This window comes from Diabrotica virgifera, chromosome 7 (genome assembly GCF_917563875.1).
Source record: "Diabrotica virgifera virgifera chromosome 7, PGI_DIABVI_V3a".
In the NCBI taxonomy this organism is placed as follows: domain Eukaryota; kingdom Metazoa; phylum Arthropoda; class Insecta; order Coleoptera; family Chrysomelidae; genus Diabrotica; species Diabrotica virgifera.
This window is the reverse complement of record NC_065449.1, coordinates 133012850-133034899: the sequence shown is the minus strand read 5'-3', so window position 1 is coordinate 133034899 and position 22050 is coordinate 133012850. Positions and strand designations below refer to the sequence as shown.

The following is a 22050-nucleotide window of genomic DNA, read 5'->3' as shown; positions in this document are numbered from 1 at the left end:
AAACATAAGTAAATATTTTCAAAAGCTTTTGGTATATAGATCCATTTTCCCTCAAGGGGTATGAGTCAACCTACAGTAGAAAAAGTTTTTCAAGGGTGACAACATGGACAAATATAGTTACTTACATGGACATAGTTTTTTTTGTATTTGGAGCTTAGTAATAGTTTTTACACAGGTCAACAAATGAAGGCATTCAAGAGTTTAAATTCTTACAAGTATTTTGAGGTAGGATTTGTATATAATTGTGGAGCTATAAAAATAAATAATTTCATCATAGTGGTTCACCCCAGATATCTTAAAAAATTGACCTTTTAAAGAATTTGTACAGTCGGAAAAATGAAAGAATACCCATGAACGGTCACGTCAAACAGGTACAATCACATATTTTGTATTTGCTGTTCTTTTTCTATAAATAACAAACGATAGAGATAGATTAATTATGTTAATAATATGTGATCGTTCATGGGTACTCTTTCATTTCTCCGACTGTACCTGCAGTGAAAAAATTTCAAGAGAAGAAACTGAGAATCTGCCGGAAGAGGTGAAATGTTTTTTGATTTTAGACAACGCTCCTGCTCATCCCTCTGAAAATATTCTATGATCAAAACATGGCAACTTTAGTTGTATGTTTTTGCCAAAAAATACATCGCTTATTCAACCCATGGATCAGGAAATAATTTTAGCAACAAAATGAATATATCGCAGAAAGTTTTTAGATGAAGTAATTGTATGATGAAGATAACACAGAAGATACAAGAGGGCAGCATACTTTGCAAAACTTAACTGTTACAATTTGAAATCAACAATTTGTTAAGTTTGCTACAGCATGGAAAGGCAGTTATTAAGGGGTTACATAGGTCTTGCGGGTAAAAAAAGTGACTTTTTAAAAAAATTATATCTTGGAAACTAAAAATTATTTTTATTTATAATTGGAACATGTAAAAGTATAGTACACTCAAAAAAATTTCAGCCAAATATATTCATTTTTGTAGAGTTGACTGCAATTTTTCGACAACAGCCCTTTTTTGTGGTGAGCAGCATAACAAGTCCAGTCTCATCTGAAATTTCTTGTAGTTTATACCTCTGGTTAGTGAATGAACAAAGATTTTTTTATTAGATGAGGTCATTTTTGTTTTATCAAAAAAAAACTACTTTAAAAATGAGAAAAATTGGGGTCAAAAATGTGTTTAAACTTATGTAAAATCTTCAAATTTCATTTTTTTTAATTCCTTCGTTCATTTACTAGCCAGAGGTATAAACTACAAGAAACTTTTTGATTTCAAATGAGACTGGACTTAGTTTTGCTGTCCACCGCAAAAAAACTTAAACTCTACAAAAATGAATATTTTTGGCTGAAACTTTTTTTGAGACTACCTTAAGTACTATACTTTTACATGTTCCAATTATAAATAAAAATAAATTTTAGTTTTCGAGATATAATTTTTTTAAAAAGTCACTTTTTTTACCCCTAAGACCTATGTAACCCCTTAAAAAAATGTTTGATGGCCAAGATGCATACATATATTTAGAAGGAAAGTTCCTAATTTCTGTAGTATAATACATAATACCGAAGAGGAAGTAGCTCTAAGCGCCGGACTCCACTTGCGATTTGTAGTCGTGAAGATTGAACACATTCTTTCAAATAGAAGTCAATCCATGATTATTTAGTTACAAATGGATTGACTTGTATTTGAAACAATGTGTTCAATCTTCCTGATTACAAATCGCAAGTGGAGTGCGGTGCTAATAACACCAAAATATTCCATATGAAGGTACACAGACATTGAAAAATTCCTGGAATATCCCCGAAAACACGTTTCCTGAACATCCCAGGAAAATCCTGTGTCAGCATTTTAAACATTACTTGAATGTCTTATTGGAACATTCCATGAATGTCCACGAATGTTCTTTGGACATTCAAAATATATTTTGTAGACATTCCCTGGATATACCAGAAATACAGTGATGAGCGCTCTAATAACCTGCAAAATAGCACAAAAGATGGAAAACGTATTAAGTAGTGAGATAAAAAGAAATGAAACTAGTCGAGCTGGGAAATTTAGCGATATTAACTTATACATTTAGATTGCATTGATTGTGTACCACCTTCAGACGTATCAGACGAGTTTGGAAACTACCACTGTCACAGTGACAGTTTTAGTTGACATACTCCTCTGATATGTGTAAAGGTGGGAAACAATCAATATAAAATAAAATTTAAAGGTTAATTTCGCTAAATTTCCCAGCTCGACTAGTTTCATTTCTTTTTATCTCACAACTAAATATGTTGTCCGTCTTTTGTGCTATTTTGCCGGTTATTAGGGCACTCATCACTGTACATCCTTGCTGATGTGACAATACCTCCTATCTGTTTTTTCATGAGTTTTGTAGGAGAGATGGAAAAACATGTTTTAAGGTCACCTCCTGTGTTCATATGTAAGTTTTGACTTGTTTTGTAGTTCATAGATAGTTTAATTTACTACAAAACAAGTCAAAAAATATATGAAAACAGGAGGTGACCCTAAGACAAGTTTTTAGTCTCTCTTACGAAACTCATGAAAAAACAGATAGGATGTATTATTACATCACTGACGATATGTGGCCATACCAATTAATACATCCTTGATAAATATAAACATTTTTATTGAACAAAATCTTTTCATACATTTTTTTAATGCAATTTACTGATATTCCTAAATATTTCAAAAAAATGTGTCACATTTGCTTTGTAAACCTTTCTTTTGCCTTTCGTAGCCACATATTCCGTTTCCTTCCTGGGTTTTTGTAGACCACTTCTCTCAGCTGATTCTAAAAAAAATAAAATAAATGGTAATTTTTCAATCCTTTACAATTAACAATCAGAAGAAATATTTACAGGTAATAATATGCATAAATAATAATAATTTGTATTTTGACAATGACGTCTGATTTGGAAGTCGAAAGATTAATAAAATTATTTTTTAAGTTAAATTGTGGCTTATTTCCCAATTAGAATAGTTAATTACAAAAATGCCTCAAATAACTAGCTTCAGAACAATAAATAATTCGTTTCATACAAACATTCGTCCAAAGTCAATTATACCTGTAGTATTTCCATGAAAAGATTCTTTAAGTGAATTTTGCATAGTTTTCTTTAAAATATGTCTATCAGGCCAGAACACAAATTTTTTTAACCTAAGACACATTATATACAAAGTATTTTTGAAATAAGTTGATACCGGGTAGGGTGAAATACTAAACCTATATCCCAAATCTTTATAATCTAAGTTTAAGCTTAGTTTAGCTAAAGTAAGCAATACTTGGTCACTTGGTGACAAAACAGTATTTTGATGGTATTTGATAAATGGTGTAATATACTTTAAAGCAGTGGCGGCTTTTCTTTATGTGCTGCTGAGCTGCAGAACTACCAAACAACCATAGCAAATCTTAATTATTAAAGAATAATTAATATAGTTTTATTTCAAATCTGCCATATTATCATATTAAACATCAACTGTTAATAATAATTCACCAACAACGATGATTAATATTATTTTTTTTACGTATTTACTCCTCTAGTGAAACCGTATAATTTTTTTACGTATTTGGTGCTCCAGTGAAGCAATCTTTTTACGTATTTGCTGCTCCAGTGAAGCCGCGTCGATAAGAACCGAAACACTGGCAGCGGTAAAATGCATTTATTAGGCAAACGGCGATCTTAGCCGATGTGCTTCGGCAATCGGCTGATTAACGGCCTCGGAAATGTGTTTGCGAGCTGCAATTCACGACAGTTATTCGTGACCGTTGCATCTGTGCCGTGTTTAGAAATTCTTAGGTAACGATAAAGTAATCGAAAAGTTTGCGACAAAAAAGGACCGGCGTATTAATTTCCAATTTAGAAAAATGCAATAAATGTAAGTTAATCAGATTTTTATAGCATGTCGTTATTAGTTACTATTAATTAGTATTAAAGCTAATTTTATTGTTTTTGTTTTCGTATGTTATTCTATTTCTATTATTTTATATTGGCCGTGGTTCATGCAGCACACCCTATAGCAGATGTCACGAGCCGCCACTGCTTTAAAGCTATTTTAAAAACATTGTAATTTGCTAAACCAGTATAATTTTTAGTTTTGGCATCATCATTTTCTATACTTTCACAAGATAAAGCTAATTTCTTAAGCTGATATTTAAAATCCTGTGTTAATGTTAATGACATAAAATGTATTTGTTAATTTTTCCACTGTAATATATGTTTGACTATTTGGCAAAATCTTGTCTTCTACTAAACTAGCTTTTATACCAAATAACTACTATCTACCACTAACTATCCACTGTTTCTAAATCTACTAAAGTAACAGTAATGTATCATTAATGAAAAATGTGTAAAATCATAGACCTACCTAGTATTTGTAGAATATAAGACATGTCTTATATTCTCTTATAGTCCAGTGTCTTATAAATCATTTCAAGAGGAATAAAAAAGCAATTTTTTCTTGTAGGTACCCTTTTCTTTTAATTCTCCTTTGGTACCTTAATTCCCATTTTAGATTTTGGGGAACTCATTTCATTGTGTTTATATACCCCATATTTATTGAAGGAACCCAATCTGGATTGTTATTATCAGTTAAGTCGGCTGGTTTTCCTACAAGATTAGACTGTTAACATCTTCAAAAATCGTTAATGTTCAAATGTTGTAACTTACCAGATATAAGATGATTACAGGGCAATTTCCATTTTGCTAGTAAAATCTTTATATTTTATTGCATTTTACCATTGTTGTTGTCTCTCAGATGATAACTATAACTTATTTAGTTAAATTGGTTCAGTTTTGTGCTTAGAATGTAGCACTGATGGTAACGCCCGGTTTCATAATCAACTTAAAGTGAACATTAACTAAAGTTCACTTTAACGTTGACATTTACCCATATGAATTGCATTGACAAGGGTATCAACTTAAAACTTAAAGTCCACTTTAACTGATTATGAAACCGGGCGTAAGTGGTAAAAGCTAACTTTATCAGGATTACTTTGCATTTCACACTTCAAAACACAACACCAATGAGGCATATTATCTTTCTAAATTAATACTTCCAGAGAAAATGTTAAATTAATCTTTGTACAACAACTAAAATGATCTAAAACCATAAGAACCTGATAGAATAATATTCAATGTTTGCCTTCCAGTAGCCATATTGATTTAATTTTGACAGCATCTTGGAACGGCCTATTATTAGGGAATCTATCGACCTGTCAAAGTTAAATCACGTGATCTTTGGTTGGCACCTTAGAATATAAAATAAACCTTTTATATTCTAAAGTCCACTTTACATCAACAATAAATTGGACAAGAAATTGACCAAGTTCCCTAACAACACACAACATTCCAGGAATGTACTACCAAAGTTCTATCAATATTTGAATGTCCTGGACATTTAGGGAACATTCGGTGAACATCTGTTTAAATTATTCCTGGAATGTTACCATAAGACATTCTGTGAACATACTACCAATGTTCCTATATTTTAAGTTGCGAAATAATACATACGTGTAACAGATACAACATTACTTATAACATACCAGACAAACTAAGTGACACTTTAGGCCTACAGTGCAATAATATGTCAAATTTAAAGAGTTTCCCAAGTTCAATTAATACAATATTATAAACATACAAATGTAATAAAAATTATTGTTCGCGAATATTCAATTTGGAATGCGATTTTGTTAATAAAAAAAATACTTATAACTTATGCAAAACCCAAGAGAGGCATTTATATTTATTTCTTTTGCGTTCATTTTCAAATTCGCCGTGCATATATTTTTGTGCATGGCGCTTGAGAGGGCATCACGTGACTAAAAACGACCAACCAACGACCTCGCTTCGGCCATCTTGGCATCTTCATCTTGGCCACCTTGCTTTTGCTTTACCGTGGGTGGATCGTTGTTTGTGTTTGTATTATTTGTGCTTTTTAAGAATATTTTTTTAATTCGGATACTTTTATAATAGCTTTAATAGTATTATTAACATAGTGAATAAAATGGTGTCCTGTTTTTAACGCAGTTGGAGTAGCAGAAACAAATGTAGATAAAAAAATCTGCAGGAATAACGTTTCAATTATGACAGAAGCTCCAAACAAATGACTGTGAATGAAAAGCCCTATTAAAAGGTTAGTATGCAAATATGTAAACGAAGGCATGCCCTGTATTTCAGAAAATAAATTAATACTATTAATACCCTAATAATACTATTCATAAAAAATCTTTTAAGTAACCTAGATATAACAAAGTGAATAAAAGGCATAAATCAGAAGAATTATTATTTTATTTTATAAGTTAATAATTGGTCATATCCATTTATTATTTTAATAATAATTGTGAATAAGCCACAAACTTCGCTTATTCCTAACTAAAATAGTAAATAGAGATAATAACAATAGGATTTGTAAAACTAAAGTAATTCTTTTTGCGTTTTTGCTAATGTATGCCTTTATAAATAGGATGGTAGACCACACACTATAATATGCAGTACCAACTAATGAATACACAGAATATTATAGTCGATTTGCTAAACTCAGTCTCAGTACTACTGAGTCTCAGACACAACTGGCTAGTGATTTTAGTAAATAATTTTGCCAATTTGGTAAAATTGGCAAAAAAAAAAATAATAACTAAATAGTTAATAATTACTGTAATTTTGGCAAAATTGGCCAAAAACAAAAAAAATTACCTACTAAAATCACTAGCCAGTTGTGTCAGAGTTTGGGGAACCGACTATACTAATAAACAATTTCTAAGCTGTTTTATAATATTTTGTGAGTCCATTAATCATATTTTTTATTTAAAACTAAAATTTGTTAATAATGCTTAGTAATGCATATATTTTGTATTTTTAGCTTTCCAGAAGATCCTGCGAAGAAGACATGAAGTATAGATCAGATTTGTTAATAGAGGAGTATGTTCAAAACACTTTTTAGAAAAAGATATTGACAGAACTTCACTTTCATCTGTTCGTTTAAGAGACTGTGCTGTTCCAATAGCTTATGTCACACAGGTATATGCATTTTTTTTCTTGGTTTTAACATCTTTAAACGCGAAATACGCAATAGCTTATCGAATTGATGCCATGTTATTTTTCTTTATTAAGGTCTTTGTTTATTATTGTGTATGTGTATTAACAACAGAAACATTTTTGGTTATTCTTTATTTTATTTTATATTTTGTCATCAAGTGTTCAGTCAATGTATGTAGTTTTCTTATGTACACCTTTATGGGTTTATACCTGGTGGATGTATATTTCAATAAATAAATAAATAAATAACCTAATTAATAATACAGTCTGTACAATATAGATACTGTTGTAATTCATTATCTACATCGGAGATCTAAGTTGACATTGTTGCCCAACTGCAAAAAATTTTTGAATTCATTTTAAGTCAAATATATCACATAATTATTGCGAAGTAGATTATACAACAAAACAGATTAATATTCAATGTAAATAAATAAAAACATCAGAAATAGAAAACAAGAATTAAGGTATAATCTTATGTTACAGTTATTAAGGTACCAAGGGTATTATAAGGATAATAACGCTTGAGGTCAATGGTGTTTTTAACAAGGGCCTGAGGGATATATGTTGACCGAAAGCGTTATTATTATAATACCAGTGGTGCCTTCAACGTTTAATGTCTGACTAAATTATTCTTTATATGCGAAAAATTTGAATGAATTTTGAATTGATTAGTTTTTAAATAAGTACATTTACCAGTAACAGTAGTAACATAATTGTGGTAACCATAGTTTTACTTAGGTTGATATTTGTCAACTTGACAGTATCTAAGTCATTATTTAAATTTAATGCCCAAGGGCGTTATATCATACTTAACAGACTTCGAAATGTCATTATTTGTCAAATAATGTACCAGTAGGACATTAAAGTAAATAATAAAAACAATAAATATAATGAATACTAAATACTTATTTGTTTGTGAAAAATCTATTTCTTTGTGGCTTTTTTCTAATTAACTATTCTATTGAGGAAATAAGCCACAATTTACTTGAAAAAATAATTTTATTAAGGTTTCTACTTCCACGTCGGATGTCGTTGTCAAAATACAAAATGTTCATTATTATTATTTTATTTATTAAATATTATTTATTATTTATTTAAATATTATTTAATATTTATTTTTTTATTATTATTATTTATGCGTATTATTACCTGTAAATAATATTTCTTCTGATTGTTAATTGTAAAGGATAGAAAAATTACCTTTTATTTTATTTTCTTTTAGAATCAGCTGAGAGAAGTGGTCTACAAAAAACCAGAAAGGAAACGGAATATGCGGCTACGAAAAGCAAAAGAAAGGTTTACAAAGCAAATGTGACACATTTTTTTATAATATTTAGGAATGTCAGTAAATTACATTAAAAAATGTATGTAAAGATTTTTTGCAATAAAAATGTTTATATTTATCAAGGATGTATTATTTGGTATGGCCACATATCGTCAGTGATGTGACAATACCTCCTATCTGTTTTTTTTTCAAGAGATTTGTAAGATAGACTAAAAACTTGTTTCGGCCACCTCCTGTTTTCATATATTTTTTGACTTGTTTTGCAGTAAATTCAACTATCTATTTACTACAAAAAAGTCAGAATACGTACGAAAACAGAAAGTGACCTTAAAAAATGTTTTTCGTCTCCTGCAAACCTCATGAAAAAACATATAGGAGGTATTGTCACATTACTGACGATATATTTCAGTGAATGTCTAAAAAATATACTGTGAATGTTCAAAGAATGTTCGTAGACATTCATGGAATGTTCTAACAAGACATTCAGTCTAAAAATATACTGTGAATGTCCAAAGAACATTCATGGAATGTTCCAACAAGACATTCAGTCTAAAAAATAGACTGTGAATGTCCAAAGAACATTCGTAGACATTAATGGAATGTTCCAACAGAACATTCTAAGAATATTTAAAATGCTGACACAGCACTTTCCTGGGACTTTCCAGGGACATTCGTGTGCATTTGGGGACATTCCAGGAATGTTTTCAATGTCCTGTGTGTACATTCTAGGAACATTCATGGAATGTTTTGTGTTATTAGGGAAGGGGCCACCGAGCTAGCGGAAATTTCCTTTAACAATAAATTTTAAATTCAAATCCAAGAAGTTACATTGCAGTAAAAATTCAAGGAAGTCTGTACTTTATAGAAAATCAAAAAGATTGGCTAGAATGCAATTATGTACTTATACAGAGTGTTTGGTAAAGAATAGGCCATAGATTAACCTTAGATTTCAGAGGGTAAAATAGGTCGATTTAAGTTAACTTACATTAGTACTAAAGTTGATAATAACCGAAATACAAGGTGTCAAATTTAAACTTTTATTTTATTTATTCTTGAATATTTCCTAACAAGCATGGGATAATATCACGAAATTTGGTAAGCGGGGGTTTTTTGGGACAAGAAATCTAAATTCAACACCAAAAATGATGTATTGCCCAGGAAATAATCAAGAATAAAATAAAAGTTTAAATTTGACACCCTGTATTTCGGTTATTATCATCTTTCGTACTAAAGTAAGTTAGCTTAAATCGACCTATTTTAAGCTCAGTAATCCAAGGTTAAGCTAGGGCCCATTCTTTACCAAACACCCATAAGATTGAAAAATGTATGAAAAATATACCAGAAAGCATAAGAAATATATCAAAGAGCATGAAAAAATATGTAAATGTAATAAAAAACGTAAATAATACCAATGTTTGGATACCAGTTGTCCTGGCTGGTGGTTTTGTCCACCATTCTCGGCGAGTTTGTCCTCTAGGCCATCAGGAATCGATAGGCTATGTCCAGACGGTGGTAGCAGCAGAGTCTGAATGCTTCCTCTTTGGCGTTCACTTACCAAGAAGTGACTGGCTGCAACGTGGAGCTCCAGTAGCTGTCTGGGGTTGATGGCTCCGAAAACTTCTCATCTGATCTAGGAATCAGGAACATAGACTGTTTCGGCACTTCAGAAAATCTCCAGGAGCAGGAATCCTCAGGGTGGTAGATTAAAATGTTGTGCGCCTATGTCAAAGGGGCACATAATAATCCATTGGATGGACTTATGCATTGATGCTCTAAATGGCCCGATGAGGCGGTCGGACTCTGTGTTATGTTGTGAAACAGCGTCTTCATAGTTTTACGTAATATATAGTATATGTATAAGTATATTACACTTTAATTCGTATATAATATAATTTCTTACATTATGAAAATCAGTGGTTAATGAATAAAACTCTACGCGGAGCCCTAACGACGACAACGACTGAGAGATCAACTCTCCAACTTCGAACTGATACTGATATCGGTGGGTGAATCGAAAATCTATCGCCTATCGTTATAGTTTTGTCAACAGAGGAACCAAGTAGTGGGGGTGATTTTCAGACGTCCACAAAAAGTCCGTATTTCGTCCAGTACGGACGTCCAAAGGACGTTCGTATTTATTCCACCATCGGACGTCCACCATCGGACGTCCGAAGGACGTACATATTTAGTCCACCGTATTCATATTTATTCCACCCGAAGTACGTCTAACGTCGGACGTCCAAAGGACATCCATTTATAGTCCATAGACATTAGGACTAAGACTGGACCTATTTTGAGCACGTATATTCAACTTCAAAAAGATGCTCTTAAGATTCATTTGTAGTACGGATACATTGATAAAAATTATATTTTTGCTTACTAGAATTAATTAGCAAACTTATGTGATCTTGGTAACTAGAATAATAAAACATTGTAACAAATAATTTACAAATAAGATTTTCACACTTTACAAAAAAAAAACAAAAACATGTTTAGAATATTAAACTGTGCAATTTTGAATTAAATATAATTATCTTTTCGATGTAAACTATTTTATTAACATAAAATATTTTATTGAATTATTTTGCTATTTTATCCCGTAATTCGTATAATATGTCCAATATAGACGATCAGCAAACGTCCGTATTTCGTCCAGTACGGACGTCCAAAGGACGTTCATATTTATTCCACCCGAAGGACGTCCAACATCGGACGTCCGAAGGACGTACATATTTAGTCCACCGAAGGACGTCCAACGTCGGACGTCCGAAGGACGTACATATTTAGTCCACCGAAGGACGTCCAACGCCGGACGTCCAAAGAACGTCCATTTATAGTCCATGGACGTTAGGACCAAAAATGGACCTATTTTGGACGTCGTGTGCTATTAGGGAAGCGTTCATAAAACGTCCGTATTTCGTCCAGTATATGGAGAAATGCAATTAGGGAAGCCGACCCCGCATAGGGATAAGGCAAAGAGAATGATGATATGGACGTCCAAAGGACGTTCATATTTATTCCATCCGAAGGACGTCCAACGTCGGACGTCCAAAGGACGTCCATATTTATTCCGTCCGAAGGACGTCCAACGTCGGACGTCCAAAGGACGTCCATATTTATTCCTTCCGAAGGACGTCCAAAGTCGGACGTCCAAAGGACGTCCATTTTTATTCCGTCCGAAGGACGTCCAAAGTCGGACGTCCAAAGGACGTCCATATTTATTCCTTCCGAAGGACGTCCAACGTGGGACGTCCAAAGGACGTCCATTTATAGTCCATGGACGTTAGGACCAAAAATGGACCTATTTTGGACGTCCATTGGACGTCGTGTGCTATTAGGGCAGTCCAGTGTCTTATAAATCATTTCAAGAGGAATAAAAAAGCAATTTTTTCTTGTAGGTACCCTTTTCTTTTAATTCTCCTTTGGTACCTTAATTCCCATTTTAGATTTTGGGGAACTCATTTCATTGTGTTTATATACCCCATATTTATTGAAGGAACCCAATCTGGATTGTTATTATCAGTTAAGTCGGCTGGTTTTCCTACAAGATTAGACTGTTAACATCTTCAAAAATCGTTAATGTTCAAATGTTGTAACTTACCAGATATAAGATGATTACAGGGCAATTTCCATTTTGCTAGTAAAATCTTTATATTTTATTGCATTTTACCATTGTTGTTGTCTCTCAGATGATAACTATAACTTATTTAGTTAAATTGGTTCAGTTTTGTGCTTAGAATGTAGCACTGATGGTAACGCCCGGTTTCATAATCAACTTAAAGTGAACATTAACTAAAGTTCACTTTAACGTTGACATTTACCCATATGAATTGCATTGACAAGGGTATCAACTTAAAACTTAAAGTCCACTTTAACTGATTATGAAACCGGGCGTAAGTGGTAAAAGCTAACTTTATCAGGATTACTTTGCATTTCACACTTCAAAACACAACACCAATGAGGCATATTATCTTTCTAAATTAATACTTCCAGAGAAAATGTTAAATTAATCTTTGTACAACAACTAAAATGATCTAAAACCATAAGAACCTGATAGAATAATATTCAATGTTTGCCTTCCAGTAGCCATATTGATTTAATTTTGACAGCATCTTGGAACGGCCTATTATTAGGGAATCTATCGACCTGTCAAAGTTAAATCACGTGATCTTTGGTTGGCACCTTAGAATATAAAATAAACCTTTTATATTCTAAAGTCCACTTTACATCAACAATAAATTGGACAAGAAATTGACCAAGTTCCCTAACAACACACAACATTCCAGGAATGTACTACCAAAGTTCTATCAATATTTGAATGTCCTGGACATTTAGGGAACATTCGGTGAACATCTGTTTAAATTATTCCTGGAATGTTACCATAAGACATTCTGTGAACATACTACCAATGTTCCTATATTTTAAGTTGCGAAATAATACATACGTGTAACAGATACAACATTACTTATAACATACCAGACAAACTAAGTGACACTTTAGGCCTACAGTGCAATAATATGTCAAATTTAAAGAGTTTCCCAAGTTCAATTAATACAATATTATAAACATACAAATGTAATAAAAATTATTGTTCGCGAATATTCAATTTGGAATGCGATTTTGTTAATAAAAAAAATACTTATAACTTATGCAAAACCCAAGAGAGGCATTTATATTTATTTCTTTTGCGTTCATTTTCAAATTCGCCGTGCATATATTTTTGTGCATGGCGCTTGAGAGGGCATCACGTGACTAAAAACGACCAACCAACGACCTCGCTTCGGCCATCTTGGCATCTTCATCTTGGCCACCTTGCTTTTGCTTTACCGTGGGTGGATCGTTGTTTGTGTTTGTATTATTTGTGCTTTTTAAGAATATTTTTTTAATTCGGATACTTTTATAATAGCTTTAATAGTATTATTAACATAGTGAATAAAATGGTGTCCTGTTTTTAACGCAGTTGGAGTAGCAGAAACAAATGTAGATAAAAAAATCTGCAGGAATAACGTTTCAATTATGACAGAAGCTCCAAACAAATGACTGTGAATGAAAAGCCCTATTAAAAGGTTAGTATGCAAATATGTAAACGAAGGCATGCCCTGTATTTCAGAAAATAAATTAATACTATTAATACCCTAATAATACTATTCATAAAAAATCTTTTAAGTAACCTAGATATAACAAAGTGAATAAAAGGCATAAATCAGAAGAATTATTATTTTATTTTATAAGTTAATAATTGGTCATATCCATTTATTATTTTAATAATAATTGTGAATAAGCCACAAACTTCGCTTATTCCTAACTAAAATAGTAAATAGAGATAATAACAATAGGATTTGTAAAACTAAAGTAATTCTTTTTGCGTTTTTGCTAATGTATGCCTTTATAAATAGGATGGTAGACCACACACTATAATATGCAGTACCAACTAATGAATACACAGAATATTATAGTCGATTTGCTAAACTCAGTCTCAGTACTACTGAGTCTCAGACACAACTGGCTAGTGATTTTAGTAAATAATTTTGCCAATTTGGTAAAATTGGCAAAAAAAAAATAATAACTAAATAGTTAATAATTACTGTAATTTTGGCAAAATTGGCCAAAAACAAAAAAAATTACCTACTAAAATCACTAGCCAGTTGTGTCAGAGTTTGGGGAACCGACTATACTAATAAACAATTTCTAAGCTGTTTTATAATATTTTGTGAGTCCATTAATCATATTTTTTATTTAAAACTAAAATTTGTTAATAATGCTTAGTAATGCATATATTTTGTATTTTTAGCTTTCCAGAAGATCCTGCGAAGAAGACATGAAGTATAGATCAGATTTGTTAATAGAGGAGTATGTTCAAAACACTTTTTAGAAAAAGATATTGACAGAACTTCACTTTCATCTGTTCGTTTAAGAGACTGTGCTGTTCCAATAGCTTATGTCACACAGGTATATGCATTTTTTTTCTTGGTTTTAACATCTTTAAACGCGAAATACGCAATAGCTTATCGAATTGATGCCATGTTATTTTTCTTTATTAAGGTCTTTGTTTATTATTGTGTATGTGTATTAACAACAGAAACATTTTTGGTTATTCTTTATTTTATTTTATATTTTGTCATCAAGTGTTCAGTCAATGTATGTAGTTTTCTTATGTACACCTTTATGGGTTTATACCTGGTGGATGTATATTTCAATAAATAAATAAATAAATAACCTAATTAATAATACAGTCTGTACAATATAGATACTGTTGTAATTCATTATCTACATCGGAGATCTAAGTTGACATTGTTGCCCAACTGCAAAAAATTTTTGAATTCATTTTAAGTCAAATATATCACATAATTATTGCGAAGTAGATTATACAACAAAACAGATTAATATTCAATGTAAATAAATAAAAACATCAGAAATAGAAAACAAGAATTAAGGTATAATCTTATGTTACAGTTATTAAGGTACCAAGGGTATTATAAGGATAATAACGCTTGAGGTCAATGGTGTTTTTAACAAGGGCCTGAGGGATATACGTTGACCGAAAGCGTTATTATTATAATACCAGTGGTGCCTTCAACGTTTAATGTCTGACTAAATTATTCTTTATATGCGAAAAATTTGAATGAATTTTGAATTGATTAGTTTTTAAATAAGTACATTTACCAGTAACAGTAGTAACATAATTGTGGTAACCATAGTTTTACTTAGGTTGATATTTGTCAACTTGACAGTATCTAAGTCATTATTTAAATTTAATGCCCAAGGGCGTTATATCATACTTAACAGACTTCGAAATGTCATTATTTGTCAAATAATGTACCAGTAGGACATTAAAGTAAATAATAAAAACAATAAATATAATGAATACTAAATACTTATTTGTTTGTGAAAAATCTATTTCTTTGTGGCTTTTTTCTAATTAACTATTCTATTGAGGAAATAAGCCACAATTTACTTGAAAAAATAATTTTATTAAGGTTTCTACTTCCACGTCGGATGTCGTTGTCAAAATACAAAATGTTCATTATTATTATTTTATTTATTAAATATTATTTATTATTTATTTAAATATTATTTAATATTTATTTTTTTATTATTATTATTTATGCGTATTATTACCTGTAAATAATATTTCTTCTGATTGTTAATTGTAAAGGATAGAAAAATTACCTTTTATTTTATTTTCTTTTAGAATCAGCTGAGAGAAGTGGTCTACAAAAAACCAGAAAGGAAACGGAATATGCGGCTACGAAAAGCAAAAGAAAGGTTTACAAAGCAAATGTGACACATTTTTTTATAATATTTAGGAATGTCAGTAAATTACATTAAAAAATGTATGTAAAGATTTTTTGCAATAAAAATGTTTATATTTATCAAGGATGTATTATTTGGTATGGCCACATATCGTCAGTGATGTGACAATACCTCCTATCTGTTTTTTTTTCAAGAGATTTGTAAGATAGACTAAAAACTTGTTTCGGCCACCTCCTGTTTTCATATATTTTTTGACTTGTTTTGCAGTAAATTCAACTATCTATTTACTACAAAAAAGTCAGAATACGTACGAAAACAGAAAGTGACCTTAAAAAATGTTTTTCGTCTCCTGCAAACCTCATGAAAAAACATATAGGAGGTATTGTCACATTACTGACGATATATTTCAGTGAATGTCTAAAAAATATACTGTGAATGTTCAAAGAATGTTCGTAGACATTCATGGAATGTTCTAACAAGACATTCAGTCTAAAAATATACTGTGAATGTCCAAAGAACATTCATGGAATGTTCCAACAAGACATTCAGTCTAAAAAATAGACTGTGAATGTCCAAAGAACATTCGTAGACATTAATGGAATGTTCCAACAGAACATTCTAAGAATATTTAAAATGCTGACACAGCACTTTCCTGGGACTTTCCAGGGACATTCGTGTGCATTTGGGGACATTCCAGGAATGTTTTCAATGTCCTGTGTGTACATTCTAGGAACATTCATGGAATGTTTTGTGTTATTAGGGTTATTCAAGGCCAAATTTGACGTGTAAAAGCACACTTTGACATCTAAGTTTGTTCGTTATAAACTTCACGTGAAGAAATTGACGAAAAAGAAAATTGTTCTATTTTTTCATTTATTTGGCGTGAATTCAGTGTCACCAACCTGTGTCCATTTGGCGGGAAGTGGAAGTAGAGCTGTAGAGCTTTTTGTTTATTATTTGTTGAGGTTGAGTCTTTCATGTTCATGACAACCTAAAAATTTTGATTGGAAAATGCATATAAGATAAGGGGGTGGGAAAATGGAAATTAGTGGCTTTTTTGCAGTTCTGTCTGTTAGTTTTGCTCTGGCTGGGTCTCTTTTGTTTAAACAATTATGTAAGTATTATAAAAACGTTTTCAATTTTCTGTATTCTTTAGGAAACGAATTATTTATGCATATTATTACCTGTAAATAGTAGTACCTATTTCCTATTTCTTTTGATTTTTAATTGTAAAGAATAGAAAAATTACCATTCATTTTAATTTTTTAGAATCAGCTGAAAGTGGTCTACAAAAAAACCAGGAAGGAAACGTATTATAGCCTTGTTGTGGCTATGAAAGGCAAAAGAAAGATACCTATAAAAAGTGTATTGACTAGTTGGAAGAAACTCCACATTGTCGATGCATAATAAGATATTACTTTATAAACAAATATCAAGACCTAGGAATGGAACCTGGATAATATAGTCATCAAGAAGATAGCAGGAGGTCATGAGCAACAACAACTTCATAAGTATGAGAATATTGAGGAAATCCAGCTCCTCGATATCTACTACTGGACAAACTAGAAGATTGAAGAGGACAAAGCCTTTTGAACTAGTTTGAGTGATAGGTGATAGTGAAAAGCAGAGCGTAGTGCTTGTGTGCCTGTGTATGTTAGAATAGTGCACGATCTTGTTAGATTAGATAAGAGACGCTATAGGGTAAGCTCTTCATTTTAAGGAACAGTAGTAATTTAGGTTAAATTAAAATTGCTCATTGGTCAGTTATGACCAGATTGTAATTCTCTGATGTTTGGCAAAAAGGGCTGAAGTCAGAATTGCACATCAATAATGTTTTGATGATTTCTGGACCATAAAAAAAGTGTTGCAGACTTAAACTGTATGTACCAATAAAAAGAGCCGATTTTTCTGGTCCAGAAATCATCAAAACATTATCGATGTGCAATTCTGACTTAAGCCCTTTTTCCCAAACATCAGAGAATTGCAATGTACAATTCAATACAAATGAATCATCATCGTAGTGATGATTATGGAAAAAAATATATATATATAGAAATATATATATTTTGTGCAATAAAAATGTTTATATTTATCAAGGATGTATTATTTGGTATGGCCACATATACTTCTGGTATATCGTCGGTGATGTGACAATACCTCCTATCTGCTTTTTCATGAATTTTGTAGGAGACGAAAAACCATTTTTAGGGTCATCTGTTTTCACATGTAAATTTTGACATGTTTTGTAGTAAATAGATAATTGAATTTACTACAAAACATGTCAAAAAATATCATATGAAAACAGGAGGTGACTGTAAAAAAAGTTTTGAGTCTCTCTTACAAAATGGTTAACAGTTAATAGAGAGACAGATAATCGAGGTTCCACTGTATAGTGAAATTTGGACACCCGACACCCCATACAAATTTTATGGGGGTTTTGTTCGTTTAAACCCCCCTCCCCCCCCCCAAACTTTTGTGTAAGTTACAATTGAATTATTATTGTGGTACTATTAAACACAATGTTTTTAAAACTTTTTTGCCTCTTAGTACTTTTTTGAAGTCAGTTTTTATCGTGATATTTTGAATATTTGTCAAATCCACCACATATTTGTATATGGTTAAGTACGATTGTAGAGACTAATAATATGAAAATTTATTTATGATTTACATTTTTAGGTATATTTTGAACCATTTTAAAAAGAAGCCATATCTTGATAAAAAGAGCTTTATCGAAAAAATAGAAAGAGGTAAAAAAGTTTTAAAAACACAGTGTTTAACTAATGGTACCGCAGAAATAATTTAATTGGAACGTACCCAAAAGTTTGGGGGGGTTAAAGGGAACAAAACCCCCATAAAATTTTTATGGGGTGCACAAATTTCACTATAATTTTTCTTTAAGATGTTACTGCAATAATATTGCTTCATGTCCATTTTCAATAAAAAATCTTTAATAGTTTTCGATATATTCGAAAAAATCGAATTTTCATTTTGTATCTTCAAAGGGCTGTAACTTTTTTTGTGTGCATATTTGTACTAAGGTAAGTTAGGTTCATTCAAATTATTTTTGGTCCCAGAATATGTGATTTAATTTACGATCAATCTTTTCGGGACACCCTGTCCCTAACAACACACAACATTCCAGGAATGTACTACCAAAGTTCTATCAATATTTGAATGTCCTGGACATTTAGGGAACATTCGGTGAACATCTGTTTAAATTATTCCTGGAATGTTACCATAAGACATTCTGTGAACATACTACCAATGTTCCTATATTTTAAGTTGCGAAATAATACATACGTGTAACAGATACAACATTACTTATAACATACCAGACAAACTAAGTGACACTTTAGGCCTACAGTGCAATAATATGTCAAATTTAAAGAGTTTCCCAAGTTCAATTAATACAATATTATAAACATACAAATGTAATAAAAATTATTGTTCGCGAATATTCAATTTGGAATGCGATTTTGTTAATAAAAAAAATACTTATAACTTATGCAAAACCCAAGAGAGGCATTTATATTTATTTCTTTTGCGTTCATTTTCAAATTCGCCGTGCATATATTTTTGTGCATGGCGCTTGAGAGGGCATCACGTGACTAAAAACGACCAACCAACGACCTCGCTTCGGCCATCTTGGCATCTTCATCTTGGCCACCTTGCTTTTGCTTTACCGTGGGTGGATCGTTGTTTGTGTTTGTATTATTTGTGCTTTTTAAGAATATTTTTTTAATTCGGATACTTTTATAATAGCTTTAATAGTATTATTAACATAGTGAATAAAATGGTGTCCTGTTTTTAACGCAGTTGGAGTAGCAGAAACAAATGTAGATAAAAAAATCTGCAGGAATAACGTTTCAATTATGACAGAAGCTCCAAACAAATGACTGTGAATGAAAAGCCCTATTAAAAGGTTAGTATGCAAATATGTAAACGAAGGCATGCCCTGTATTTCAGAAAATAAATTAATACTATTAATACCCTAATAATACTATTCATAAAAAATCTTTTAAGTAACCTAGATATAACAAAGTGAATAAAAGGCATAAATCAGAAGAATTATTATTTTATTTTATAAGTTAATAATTGGTCATATCCATTTATTATTTTAATAATAATTGTGAATAAGCCACAAACTTCGCTTATTCCTAACTAAAATAGTAAATAGAGATAATAACAATAGGATTTGTAAAACTAAAGTAATTCTTTTTGCGTTTTTGCTAATGTATGCCTTTATAAATAGGATGGTAGACCACACACTATAATATGCAGTACCAACTAATGAATACACAGAATATTATAGTCGATTTGCTAAACTCAGTCTCAGTACTACTGAGTCTCAGACACAACTGGCTAGTGATTTTAGTAAATAATTTTGCCAATTTGGTAAAATTGGCAAAAAAAAAATAATAACTAAATAGTTAATAATTACTGTAATTTTGGCAAAATTGGCCAAAAACAAAAAAAATTACCTACTAAAATCACTAGCCAGTTGTGTCAGAGTTTGGGGAACCGACTATACTAATAAACAATTTCTAAGCTGTTTTATAATATTTTGTGAGTCCATTAATCATATTTTTTATTTAAAACTAAAATTTGTTAATAATGCTTAGTAATGCATATATTTTGTATTTTTAGCTTTCCAGAAGATCCTGCGAAGAAGACATGAAGTATAGATCAGATTTGTTAATAGAGGAGTATGTTCAAAACACTTTTTAGAAAAAGATATTGACAGAACTTCACTTTCATCTGTTCGTTTAAGAGACTGTGCTGTTCCAATAGCTTATGTCACACAGGTATATGCATTTTTTTTCTTGGTTTTAACATCTTTAAACGCGAAATACGCAATAGCTTATCGAATTGATGCCATGTTATTTTTCTTTATTAAGGTCTTTGTTTATTATTGTGTATGTGTATTAACAACAGAAACATTTTTGGTTATTCTTTATTTTATTTTATATTTTGTCATCAAGTGTTCAGTCAATGTATGTAGTTTTCTTATGTACACCTTTATGGGTTTATACCTGGTGGATGTATATTTCAATAAATAAATAAATAAATAACCTAATTAATAATACAGTCTGTACAATATAGATACTGTTGTAATTCATTATCTACATCGGAGATCTAAGTTGACATTGTTGCCCAACTGCAAAAAATTTTTGAATTCATTTTAAGTCAAATATATCACATAATTATTGCGAAGTAGATTATACAACAAAACAGATTAATATTCAATGTAAATAAATAAAAACATCAGAAATAGAAAACAAGAATTAAGGTATAATCTTATGTTACAGTTATTAAGGTACCAAGGGTATTATAAGGATAATAACGCTTGAGGTCAATGGTGTTTTTAACAAGGGCCTGAGGGATATACGTTGACCGAAAGCGTTATTATTATAATACCAGTGGTGCCTTCAACGTTTAATGTCTGACTAAATTATTCTTTATATGCGAAAAATTTGAATGAATTTTGAATTGATTAGTTTTTAAATAAGTACATTTACCAGTAACAGTAGTAACATAATTGTGGTAACCATAGTTTTACTTAGGTTGATATTTGTCAACTTGACAGTATCTAAGTCATTATTTAAATTTAATGCCCAAGGGCGTTATATCATACTTAACAGACTTCGAAATGTCATTATTTGTCAAATAATGTACCAGTAGGACATTAAAGTAAATAATAAAAACAATAAATATAATGAATACTAAATACTTATTTGTTTGTGAAAAATCTATTTCTTTGTGGCTTTTTTCTAATTAACTATTCTATTGAGGAAATAAGCCACAATTTACTTGAAAAAATAATTTTATTAAGGTTTCTACTTCCACGTCGGATGTCGTTGTCAAAATACAAAATGTTCATTATTATTATTTTATTTATTAAATATTATTTATTATTTATTTAAATATTATTTAATATTTATTTTTTTATTATTATTATTTATGCGTATTATTACCTGTAAATAATATTTCTTCTGATTGTTAATTGTAAAGGATAGAAAAATTACCTTTTATTTTATTTTCTTTTAGAATCAGCTGAGAGAAGTGGTCTACAAAAAACCAGAAAGGAAACGGAATATGCGGCTACGAAAAGCAAAAGAAAGGTTTACAAAGCAAATGTGACACATTTTTTTATAATATTTAGGAATGTCAGTAAATTACATTAAAAAATGTATGTAAAGATTTTTTGCAATAAAAATGTTTATATTTATCAAGGATGTATTATTTGGTATGGCCACATATCGTCAGTGATGTGACAATACCTCCTATCTGTTTTTTTTTCAAGAGATTTGTAAGATAGACTAAAAACTTGTTTCGGCCACCTCCTGTTTTCATATATTTTTTGACTTGTTTTGCAGTAAATTCAACTATCTATTTACTACAAAAAAGTCAGAATACGTACGAAAACAGAAAGTGACCTTAAAAAATGTTTTTCGTC

General features: G+C 30.8%; 3 long non-coding RNA genes across 9 annotated transcripts in view; 2 read left to right on the top strand and 1 right to left on the bottom strand.

The window, feature by feature from the left end:
- The window catches only part of LOC126888740 (uncharacterized), a 40329-nt gene that overhangs the window by 9770 nt on the left and 8509 nt on the right, over positions 1–22050 (bottom strand). Inside the window, exon 3 of one of the 2 annotated variants that reach the window (XR_007699594.1) lies at positions 2627–2808. The exons of the other annotated variant lie outside the window; for it this stretch is intronic. This is a non-coding gene — a long non-coding RNA (uncharacterized LOC126888740). Of the gene's footprint in view, positions 1–2626; positions 2809–22050 lie in introns of those variants that run through there. 2 annotated transcript variants of the gene reach the window in all.
- LOC126888752 (uncharacterized) lies at positions 5346–21759 on the top strand. 6 transcript variants are annotated; one of them, XR_007699614.1, is made up of 3 exons: positions 5346–6149; positions 6876–7033; positions 21642–21759. It is a non-coding gene; the product is annotated as an uncharacterized LOC126888752 (long non-coding RNA). The 6 variants fall into 6 exon arrangements; XR_007699616.1 differs by lacking the exon at positions 21642–21759 and adding an exon at positions 15532–15649; XR_007699617.1 differs by lacking the exon at positions 21642–21759 and adding an exon at positions 8277–8394.
- Positions 16441–17685, top strand: LOC126888758 (uncharacterized). The gene is made up of 2 exons (XR_007699623.1): positions 16441–16707; positions 16863–17685. It is a non-coding gene; the product is annotated as an uncharacterized LOC126888758 (long non-coding RNA).